The sequence below is a fragment of the Sebastes fasciatus genome, chromosome 10 (genome assembly GCF_043250625.1).
Source record: "Sebastes fasciatus isolate fSebFas1 chromosome 10, fSebFas1.pri, whole genome shotgun sequence".
Taxonomy (NCBI): Eukaryota; Metazoa; Chordata; class Actinopteri; order Perciformes; family Sebastidae; genus Sebastes; species Sebastes fasciatus.
The window spans coordinates 32930868-32940857 of record NC_133804.1 but is presented as its reverse complement, the minus strand read 5'-3'; the positions used below and the strand labels follow the sequence as shown (position 1 = coordinate 32940857).

At 40.5% G+C, this 9990-nt stretch overlaps 1 protein-coding gene across 1 annotated transcript in view; it reads right to left on the bottom strand.

Annotated features, from left to right (window-relative positions):
* tmem126a (transmembrane protein 126A) overlaps positions 1–9990 on the bottom strand; it is a 592581-nt gene that overhangs the window by 89502 nt on the left and 493089 nt on the right. The gene's annotated exons all lie outside the window — the stretch shown is intronic.

Sequence of the window (9990 nt, the reverse complement as noted above, 5' to 3'; positions counted from 1 at the left end):
GGGGTCAGTGTCACGGTCCTGTCAGGGATTCACAGCGAGGACCTGAAGCTGCCAGCGAGGCTCTCTCTGGTGTCATCACTGTGTTTCAGCTTTGACATTATTATCAGATAAACAGATTTATTAACACTGATTCCCACGAACATGCTCCTAAATGCCCCTTTTTCTTCACTTATCTAGAATCTAAAATTAATTTTATTCAATTTTTTTCTACTGTGATCCGATTAGGTCAGGGATCAGCAACCTTTACTATCAAAAGAGCCATTTTAGGCAAAAAAAAAAAAAAGAAGGATGATGAAGGTAACACAGTTTATAGTCTAAGTATATAGTATATAAGTCTAATGCAGTGAGGGCCAAAGAGACAATGTACTACGGAGTATTAGGGCCACATTGAGGGAGATTTCGAGAATAAAGTCATAACTTTATAAGAAAACAGTCTTAATTTTACGAGAAAAAAAGTCGTAATATTACGAGAATTAAGTCATAACTTTACGAGAAAAAAAACATATAAAATTACTTATTAATTATTTATAATATTATGACTTTATTCTCGTAATATTATGACTTTATTCTCGAAATCTCAGATTTCTTTTTTTCCCCTCAATGTGGCCCTAATACTGCGTCGTACCATCGTACCATAGAACTACAACAATGATAGATACAAATGAAAATGTAAACAAAAAACAGTTATTCATTTCCATTTTTATAAATCCCCAGGGAGCCTCTGGAGAGGAGCTGAAGAGCTGCAGGTTGCTGACCCCTACATTATGTGGAATCTTTCCCCAACATACGCTCACTTTACTCCATCTACTGTACATCCGACTCCAGGTGGCATCAAGTTATAAATGTGTGTGTGTGAGCGTTTTGTAAATCCCTTCAGAGACTCAAAAGTAATTTCTTTCTGCCGTGTTCACAACTTGCTCGGAGTACAGCTGAAGTCACATCACATTCTTCAATAGCTAATTTCATAAACCTTTTCAACCCTCAAGCCTCTCACATTTTGCTGCCAAAGCATTTCTTTGCTTCACTAACCCAGGTGCTGATGCAGCAATAGTCTGTCAACTGCTACTCCTCGCTGCGTTAGATGTTGTCAGAGTTCCTCAAAGGGATTACATATACGCTTAATCAAAAATTATCATCCAGAGACTTCATTACTGCTGAAACAACAGAAGAGCTCTGTGATGAAATGCCTGAAACCAGAAGGGTTCTCCTTTGGGCAGCTGTATTTGCATAAAACAAAAGTTTTTGCCGTGCTACTTCCAGCAATAATTACAAACAGCTTTACAGCTTTTAATAGTGCTAGTCATTAGATCGCTGTATAGCACTTAATGATTAAGAATAATGGCCAAGCTCTCTCTCAATACAAAAAGTTTCCCTGCTGAACTTTGCAAAAGAAAAGATTGCTGAAGAAAATAATTAGTTTTTGCTTCCCCAATCTCCCTTCTCTCAAAAGTAGGGGGTCAAATGTAGTAATAATTTACTTTTAAACATAATAAAAGATGCTGTGCTAACTATAGGATGTTGTGTCATGATCTGCTCTAAGGTTATGTTTTCTTTGTTTCTCGTCATCGTTTCCGGTTTCCTGTTTTATTATTTTGAAAGACTTCTCCCGTCGCTTCAGTTCCTGCTCTGGTGTGTTTCCCGCCTCTTCGATTAGTTTCACCTGTCCCTCGTTAGCCCTGCAGTCACCTGACCTCTGCTCACCTGTTCCCACTCCCCCGTTAGTGAGTCACTACCGATACAGTCCACTTCCTTTGTTCTGTTGTCAGATCGTCTTCATCATCATAGGCCTTTTTTCACGGAAGACATTTAAAGAAAAGGAAAATTACAGGTGTAAATAATGAAATGAATGATGGCTGAATTCCATTTAGCTGCTTTGATTCCAGGTTCCTGGTGTTGTGCATGCCGGCTCACTGTCTCTCTCTCACTCTCTCACTTGAATAGAACAGAGCCATCATTAGTGTTATTAGTTACACCTGCAGCTTTTCCTACTGCGACAAGTCAGAGGCCCGATCCCAATGTTCCCCCCTAAGGCCTTCAGCCATGAACCCTCAGGGACTTGACTAACGTCACCTGATAAATGATAAATGAGTGGAAGAGGCTGCGAGGGGCTTGAAATGGTATGAATACTAATGAGACAGCATATCACGTTAACGTTTCTATTTTATGTATTTTACTGCATATTTGTAAATCTTCCAGCCTCTTGCCTTCCGAGAAAAGAACTAACTGCCAAAAAATTAATTAACTTGTTTTTTTCTAACTTCGTTAAACAAAAATAAAATAAATGTTTTTTTAACGCCTCCGGGCTTCCCCTGGTAACCATAGTAACCCTGTGTTTCACGTCACAACGCTATGAATTGTTGATAATTCACTCAGGCAAAGTCTGCAGAAATGTAAAAGTGTTCATAAAGGGCTCAAAATGTCTTCGAGAGGGCCCTCAAGGACTTGATGATTTGACAGCGGGACAGCCCTAAAAACCCTCACAGACTTTGTAGGAACGCGCCTCAAATAGTGCCTTCAAATAGGGTCGTGTTTACCGTGTTTACGAGTTGGGCTCATATGAACGCCCCCCTCTTCTCGTATTCACGACCTCAGAAGTGGAAAGTTTCTGAAATTTCCGAGTTTTTTTCATGTTGACAGAAAAGGCGGAAGTTATGGAAGTTAATTTTTTTCAGGGCATAATAAGTTAATATATTGTAATTTTAGTCGTTAATTGTTTTTCTTCGTAATTTTATAATCTGTTTGAGTAAAATGTTGATATTCCCAACGGCCTCATCTCTTTCCTCTCTCATTATGTCTTTGCATTTCCTGCATTATGCTACCTGCTTGCTAGCTTACTAAACTGTTATCCTCTGTGGCTTCTAGACGCCGACAGTAACGTTAATATTGCCGTTGCTTAGCAGCGGTGTTCTTTACGACTTAACCACTTGAACGCATATCGTGTATACGACTTCCCATGTTGTAAACACAAGCTCACGAGTTTCATTTGAAGGCACGTTTGAGTCTGTGAGTGTGGATGTTGGCTGGATATTGGCTATTGTCATGCAGTTCCTTGTTACCTGACTGTTAACCTGCAATCGTGCCATCCTGTTACCTGTCTGCCAGACCCGATCATGACAAATAGAGGGTCAAATGCAGCAATGATTTACTTGGTAGCCATAAACTATGTTGCCCTAAAGTGAAAATAAAAAAATAATAGCAAATGAATCAGAAACATAATAACTGATTAAACTAACAAAAAGAGGCAACTGCATGCAACATATAGGATATAATATAGGATGTAGGTCTTCATTATGTCTACAAGAACTGAAATAACTTGGATTCATACGTCAGCATTTGCTCCCAGATCCACTCATAAAGATTCATGCAAATAGAAGCTGTGATGTCAAATTGAAACACCCTGGTGGATAACTCTGCCAAACCTTGACGAGGCTAGCTACTATTCATGGTTTCTAAAATATTAACCGCAGTAAGAGAACTGGAAATGATCCATTATTATTCAGCATGGCCTGCGGCTGTTGTTAAGTCAGCACGGCCCTTTGGGACAACATGTTTACCCAAACCTGCACTCATATTTCAGTCTTATCCATGGGGGGGAAAATGTACTTTAAGTTCCTTCTTTGCCATAAAATCCAGTTAATGACATGTTTTCATGTAATGCACATTTGTTCTTCTAATAACTATAAGATATGGGCCGAGCTTAATGGAGTCGTGAGGATGCATACGAATGAGAACCCTTGTTTTGATGCAATGATTGCTCCGCATGTCTGCACATACTACCCCGGGATCAGACCTCGATGGCTACGGCAAATATATATTAAGGTATATGGTGAAGTGTGTAATGTCTAAAACCCCCTTGTGCTTTAAGAGGGAGCATTAGCAGAGGTGTGTCAGACACAGCTGGTGAGGCAGCTTGTTAAACGGTAATCGGGGTGAAGAGTCGAGCATTTCTCAGTTCAGTTCCAGGTCGCCTCTCGCTGCTACAACAACATGGGAATCATGTTAAACGTTAGAGGATGTTCAGAATTTAATTTAAACTCACACATAGGGACTGCTGTATTTTTTGGCAATTTGCATGCAGATAGAAAAGTGGGGATAATAATAGAAGACTCACAACAATTATTCATGAAGTTTGAAAAGTTCTTAAATGGCCTCAAAAAAGTATTAAGATATTTTGAAAAGTTCTCATAAATAGAAAATGATTGGTGTCAGAATGCTTTGCAGAGGAGAGTTTTTAGTACTGCTCTTTATCTGAGCTGCACACTCACATAATTACCTCCTTAGCAGCACAAACACATTTGTATTGAATGCAACTGAAATAGAGGAGAGAGAGAGAGAGAGAGAGAGAGAGAGAGAGAGAGAGAGAGAGAGAGAGAGAGAGAGTTTCTGGGGTAAAACCAGCTCTCTCCCTGCTGCAGGGTATAAAGTGGGTGGTTGATTTGGAATAAGCGTGTTAATGCTCTCTGTGTTGCTGCTGCTGTTATTGTGTGCAGGCTGGTCGTTTTACAGCGTGTCCAGTTTCGCCGAACGCCTGGCTAATGCAGTCATACTTCACTTGAGCTACTTAGCATCCACAGAATGTGTAATTTATTCTTGTTTGAACAGGAAGTTGGAACATCATTATTATCCTTATTTAGAGTGACCATTATTTTAAACTATGCAGCATCATGTTAATGGCTACGATTTCTCAAATGTTTTGATAAATAGGTTTTGTCGCTATGATGAAATGTAGCATACACAAAGTGAAGAATACAATAACAGCTGGAATTGGGCTAACCTCTGGGCCATGTGCAATTTGGGCTGCGTTGGGAAACAATTCAAGCTCTGGGTTTGACAATATATCTTGCATAATGTGTTGATGCATTCCTTTAATTCCAATATTTGTTTTTTCTCTCCGTCATGACTGGTGGTTACACACTGTGTGCAACATTGTGAACAACCAGAGGACACATTTTCTTTTCTATTTGCATAATCTGGGGCTAAAAAAGGCATTTTTTTAACAACTGAAATATGAAATGAAACAGAAGTTAGTGAGAAAAGAAGCTTTGACGTACCAGGAATCTGACGTCTACATAACAGATTGGCTTCTACTTTTAAAACTCTGCCAGGTGTTGCTCGGCCGTCATGATATGCAGAACGTAAAAAGAGCAGGACATAAATAGCAGGACAAGAGAGGAAAGTAGAAAACAAACGTCAGACCAGCAGCCTGATTTCCAGACATCAGGACAAGACAGTAAAAAAAGCACACAAGCACAGTGACTTCTTGAATGAATAATGTGTACAAAAAACAGCCACATTTCATAAGAAAAGACACCTGAACAACTAAACTTTAAAATGAAATACATCACATTACATGTAGGATCTGAGATGAGGTGGTTTCAGTTTTTTACAAATTCATGACATGAACTCAGCGACCCGGTGCCGCTGCTGGTGATGAGATGGTTGAGTGGCGTCTCGCCAGCTGAAAATGATTAGCTCTCTAATTAAAACTGAGGAGAACTCAGGCCTCTGCCAAATATCAAATCTGTCCCTGCTGCCCCAAATACTCCTCGTAATTTGGTCAGTGTTGAAGATGGCTGAGCTTTCTGGGACTTTAATTCAACTGAACCAAACCAAACATATTGCTCCTTACTGCAGGGAGAGAGAGAGAGAGAGAGAGAGAGAGAGAGAGGGAGAGAGAGAGCGAGAGAGAGAGAGAGGGAGAGAGAGAGAGAGAGAGAGGGAGAGAGAGAGAGAGAGAGAGAGAGAGGAGAGAGAGAGAGAGAGAGAGAGAGAGAGAGAGAGAGAGAGGGAGGCTATCATTTTGAACAGTGTTACAGGACTATTAGACAAAACAACTGAGAATCCACATGAAAACAAACTTTATTAGAAGTGTCTCAACAAAGGCAAGGAAGACCACAACCCACTGGTCTACGTGGACAGCTCAGGCCTGTACTGAACACCAGCGCCATGAGGATAAGTGCAGTATCACGATTCATCGACCAGATGGAGACATACACCCTCATGGAAGGCTGAGGATAGGCTGTTCGATGCTGGAGGAAGGCAGAGTGCAGAGGCTCCTCCGTGCAAACGAATACAGACGACCCAAAAATGATCCAGAGACATCGGAGTAGCCGTTAGCGGCGTTGATATTCCCTTGGACACAACTTTTGAAACAACAAAGGTAAGACGTCATTTATTGTTATGGCTGTATAAAGTTTCTCTTCTTCGTTCGCTGGTTCAGTGAGTTTTGGTCGTAGAGTGATATGACTTATACCGCTGGAATCTGTGGAGTCTCAGCTCTCCTATTGTTTTACCTTCGCCAAGGCCAAAGGCCTCGGAGGGAGGTGATGTTTTCACCGGCGTTGGTTTGTTGGTTTGTTTGTTAGTTGGTTTGTTTTTTGGTTTGTCCGTTTGGACGATAACTCCTAAAGTCTGCGATGGATTTGAATGATTTTGACTCCCCTCAGCCTGTGCATTATCACCAGAGGCCACCACAGGGGGGCAGCGACGTACATGAAACCTGCCTTGACGGAGGTCTGCGCTCTCCGAGTGCACTTCTAGTTTCAATTAAGTTTTAATGACATATCAGTTGGTCGTGCGGGTCGCATGGTGCCACTATGCGTGCATGCACCGTTAGCATGTTTTTGCTGTATGCTCATTCAGTTGCTTGGTGTTGGAATTGAGTTTTGTTTGTGTAAAAATGGTTATCACGAGCTTTTAGCTGAGCTTCTTCCCGTTATGTGGGTAGCAGGATGATGCGACATGTTTAACATGTCCTTATCTGACCTTATACCTACCGGGCTGTGCTTCATACAGATTTGTTGGGCTAACAGTTTGTTTTTGTCCCAACTCCAGTGACAGTGATGATGACTTCAGAAAAAAATGCATTATGTCAGTGTGTCTGGTATTCTGTTGTTCTAGCTATAAGTCAGATATACAGAAGGCGGTTATGTACTGTATGTGAGCCAGAACGTTTTAGCAAAAGAAACATAATACAGCCGTCAGTTAGGCGAGTGAACATAAACTCTGGTTTATTGTTTTGTCTGCCCGGCTTAAAGATTGAGCTGATGGGAGCCAGCTGAATGCTAACCAAACACAACCGAGACTGTGTGACTGTAACTTTTACTGTGGGTTTATTTACCATGTGCCTTTTAAAGATAAACAAGAGAGACCAACAGTCTCAAAAGAAGTCAATGCCTCAAAAATGCCCATCTTTGATATGATGTTAACAATTTTTTATTAAACCTTTATTTAGTCCCATTGAGTTTAAGAACCTCTTTTCCAAGGGAGACCTGGCCAAGACGGTCAGCAGCAAGAACACAAAGTTGCAGACACAAACGGAGACAAAAAATGCAGTTCACAAACACTAAAAGCACTAAAATTTGCATTTAAAGAGAACTATCTAAAGACAAATGGGGGGACAAAAGGGAACTTTTCTGGGAATCAGCTGTACAACGAGGGAAGCTAAAAACATTGGCATGCCATAGAGTCTGATTCTAAAGCCTTCATTTTAGATTTAAATATGTTTAATGATACCCGCTCCTTGATTTTTAGTTTATTTTGGAGCAAATTCCAGGCTGAGGGTGAAGAATATACAAAAGCCCTTTGCCCCAATTTTTGTCCGAGCTTTTGGGACAGAGAGCACAAATAAGTCCTGTGAACGCAGTGAATACTGTCCACAATATTTCTGCGTAATAAAAACACTTAAATAGTGTGGGAGCAGACCCAGAATCACATTATAAATTGTGTAAAGATGTACCAATCCCACCCGAGAGTACAACTCACAGTGGTGCGTCAGAGCTGTACAATTTGTAATGAACCTCAAAGATGCATGGTGAGCTACATCAACCATAAGGAGGCGTTGAGCAGAGGCGTGCATGTACAAAACATCTCCATAATCTAAAACCGGTCAAAATGTGTGAGAAACAAGACGCTTGTATGTAACATGAGGCAGGGAAGGTGACTTACATGAAGCCTACTGTATTTCAGCCATTAAATGTGTGACACAGTTACAAGTTTCCTCGAACCACTGGAATGATGAAATGTCTGCATTTTCTTTAGAAAGCAGTGTTGACAGCTGTTATCAGAACATAAATATAGAGCAGAGTTGCTGGTTTGTTGGGGTATTGCTCCATTACAGGCTTTGTTACAGCCGTGACCTTTTCAACGAGACTTGCAGCTCTTGTCCTCCGTTTCTTTCTGCCTCTCTTGATCTACTTTTTGTCTGAATGTACATTCGTTCATCTCTCTAAAAGAAACAACTCTATTAAAAATGTGATATAATAACGGGGCGTTGTCTGCAACAGGAACATGAATCTTGGCAAAAACTCTATCATTTTCACAGTGGGTCTTTGCCAGCATGTGATAACAAAAGCATCAACAGGCTGCCAGGTCTTTTTAAGCTTTTCAAGGGGACCAGTGTAAAATAACTCATTGTTATCTTCAAGTTAATGTTATTGTGCAGCAGTGAGTCAGAAAAAAAAAGTCTCAGTTGTGTGAACTGGACTTCTTCACTCGTACTCTGTCGTGACCAGGAGTCATGGATGAGTTTGCCTCAGCTCATTTGTTTTTCGTGGATAGCCCTCTAATCACATGCACATGCACACAATCAAGCAAAACCTGGAAACACACACACACACATGCATAAAACACGGCCCAAATGGTGCATCACATTACTGAAAGGGAAGCAGGATGATGTGTTTGTTTATCCTCAGGATCTGAAACAGAAATAAATGGCCACTTTATCACAGTAACGCACACAACCATCCATCCAAGAGGTATAAATCAGTAGTGCTGCATGTTTAAGTCCAACAGAGGATTAAGAATCAACGTTGGTCAAAGTCAGTGGGTGCAAAGTAATAACTTCAAGCTAAGGTTGAGTTATTGTTATATAACTTGACACGTTAAGACATTGGCCTTTATATTTCTGAATCTGTCTTGGACTGCTTAATGGAAATAATGATTATATCTTGCGAACTTCAAAGGGCAGTTCTCATCGTACAGTACAAATGCTTATATTTATCAATGTAACATCTCAATATAGACTCTCTTTTAGCTCTGTTTTTGGTCCCCACCAACTCCTGAGGGAAATATGTGTCTCTTTAGCTGCTAAATGCTCCACAATGTTCACCAGCTATAGTCGCTAACTGTTTCTGTCTGCCGTTTGGTGCTGGGCAGGTAGTGGACAGTGGGTGTTTAGAGCTTAAAATATCTGCCTGCAGGACCTAGTTAACTTAGCTTAGCATAAAGACTGGAAACCGCAGCTCTTAGTTTTAAACACGGCCCAAATGGTGCATCAAATTACTGAAAGGGTATCAGTAAAAATGTGTTTGTTTATCCTCAGGATCTGAAACAGAAATAAATGGCCACTTTATCACAGTAACGCACACAACCATCCATCCAAGTGATAAATCAGTACTAGTGCTGCATGTTTAAGTCCAACAGAGGATTAAGAATCAACGTTGGTCAAAGTCAGTGGTTGCAAAGTAATAACTTCAAGCTAAGGTTGAGTTATTGGGTGGTGAAGAATGATACTGTTTGCATGCAGATGGGTTCAGAGAAGCCAAAGTCAGGTTTAAGATTATTAATTCGTCGTTGATGTGTGCTCGTGATTCTGAATCTGTCTTGGACTGCTTCATGGAAATACTGATTATATCTTGCTAACTTCAAAGGGCAGTTCTCATTGTACAGTATAAATGCTTCCCCTCCCTCATATTTATCAACGTAACATCTCATTTCACTGAGCTGATGATGTGCCGACACATTTAAATAAAAACCCAGTATAGTGATATTAATAGCTGGCAACACTGCACAGATGATTATCATAAAGACAGAACGTTCTACAACTAGACCTTAAACATCCCTCTATGCAAACGCCGCTGCGTCTCGCTCTCCTACTTTAACCATCCGCCATACCCCAAAAGGCTTTATTCAATCATTCCATATTGTCATGAGTTTGTCAATCAGTTTGTTCCTAATGACTTAATATCATTGTTTTCTGTTTCCGTTTTC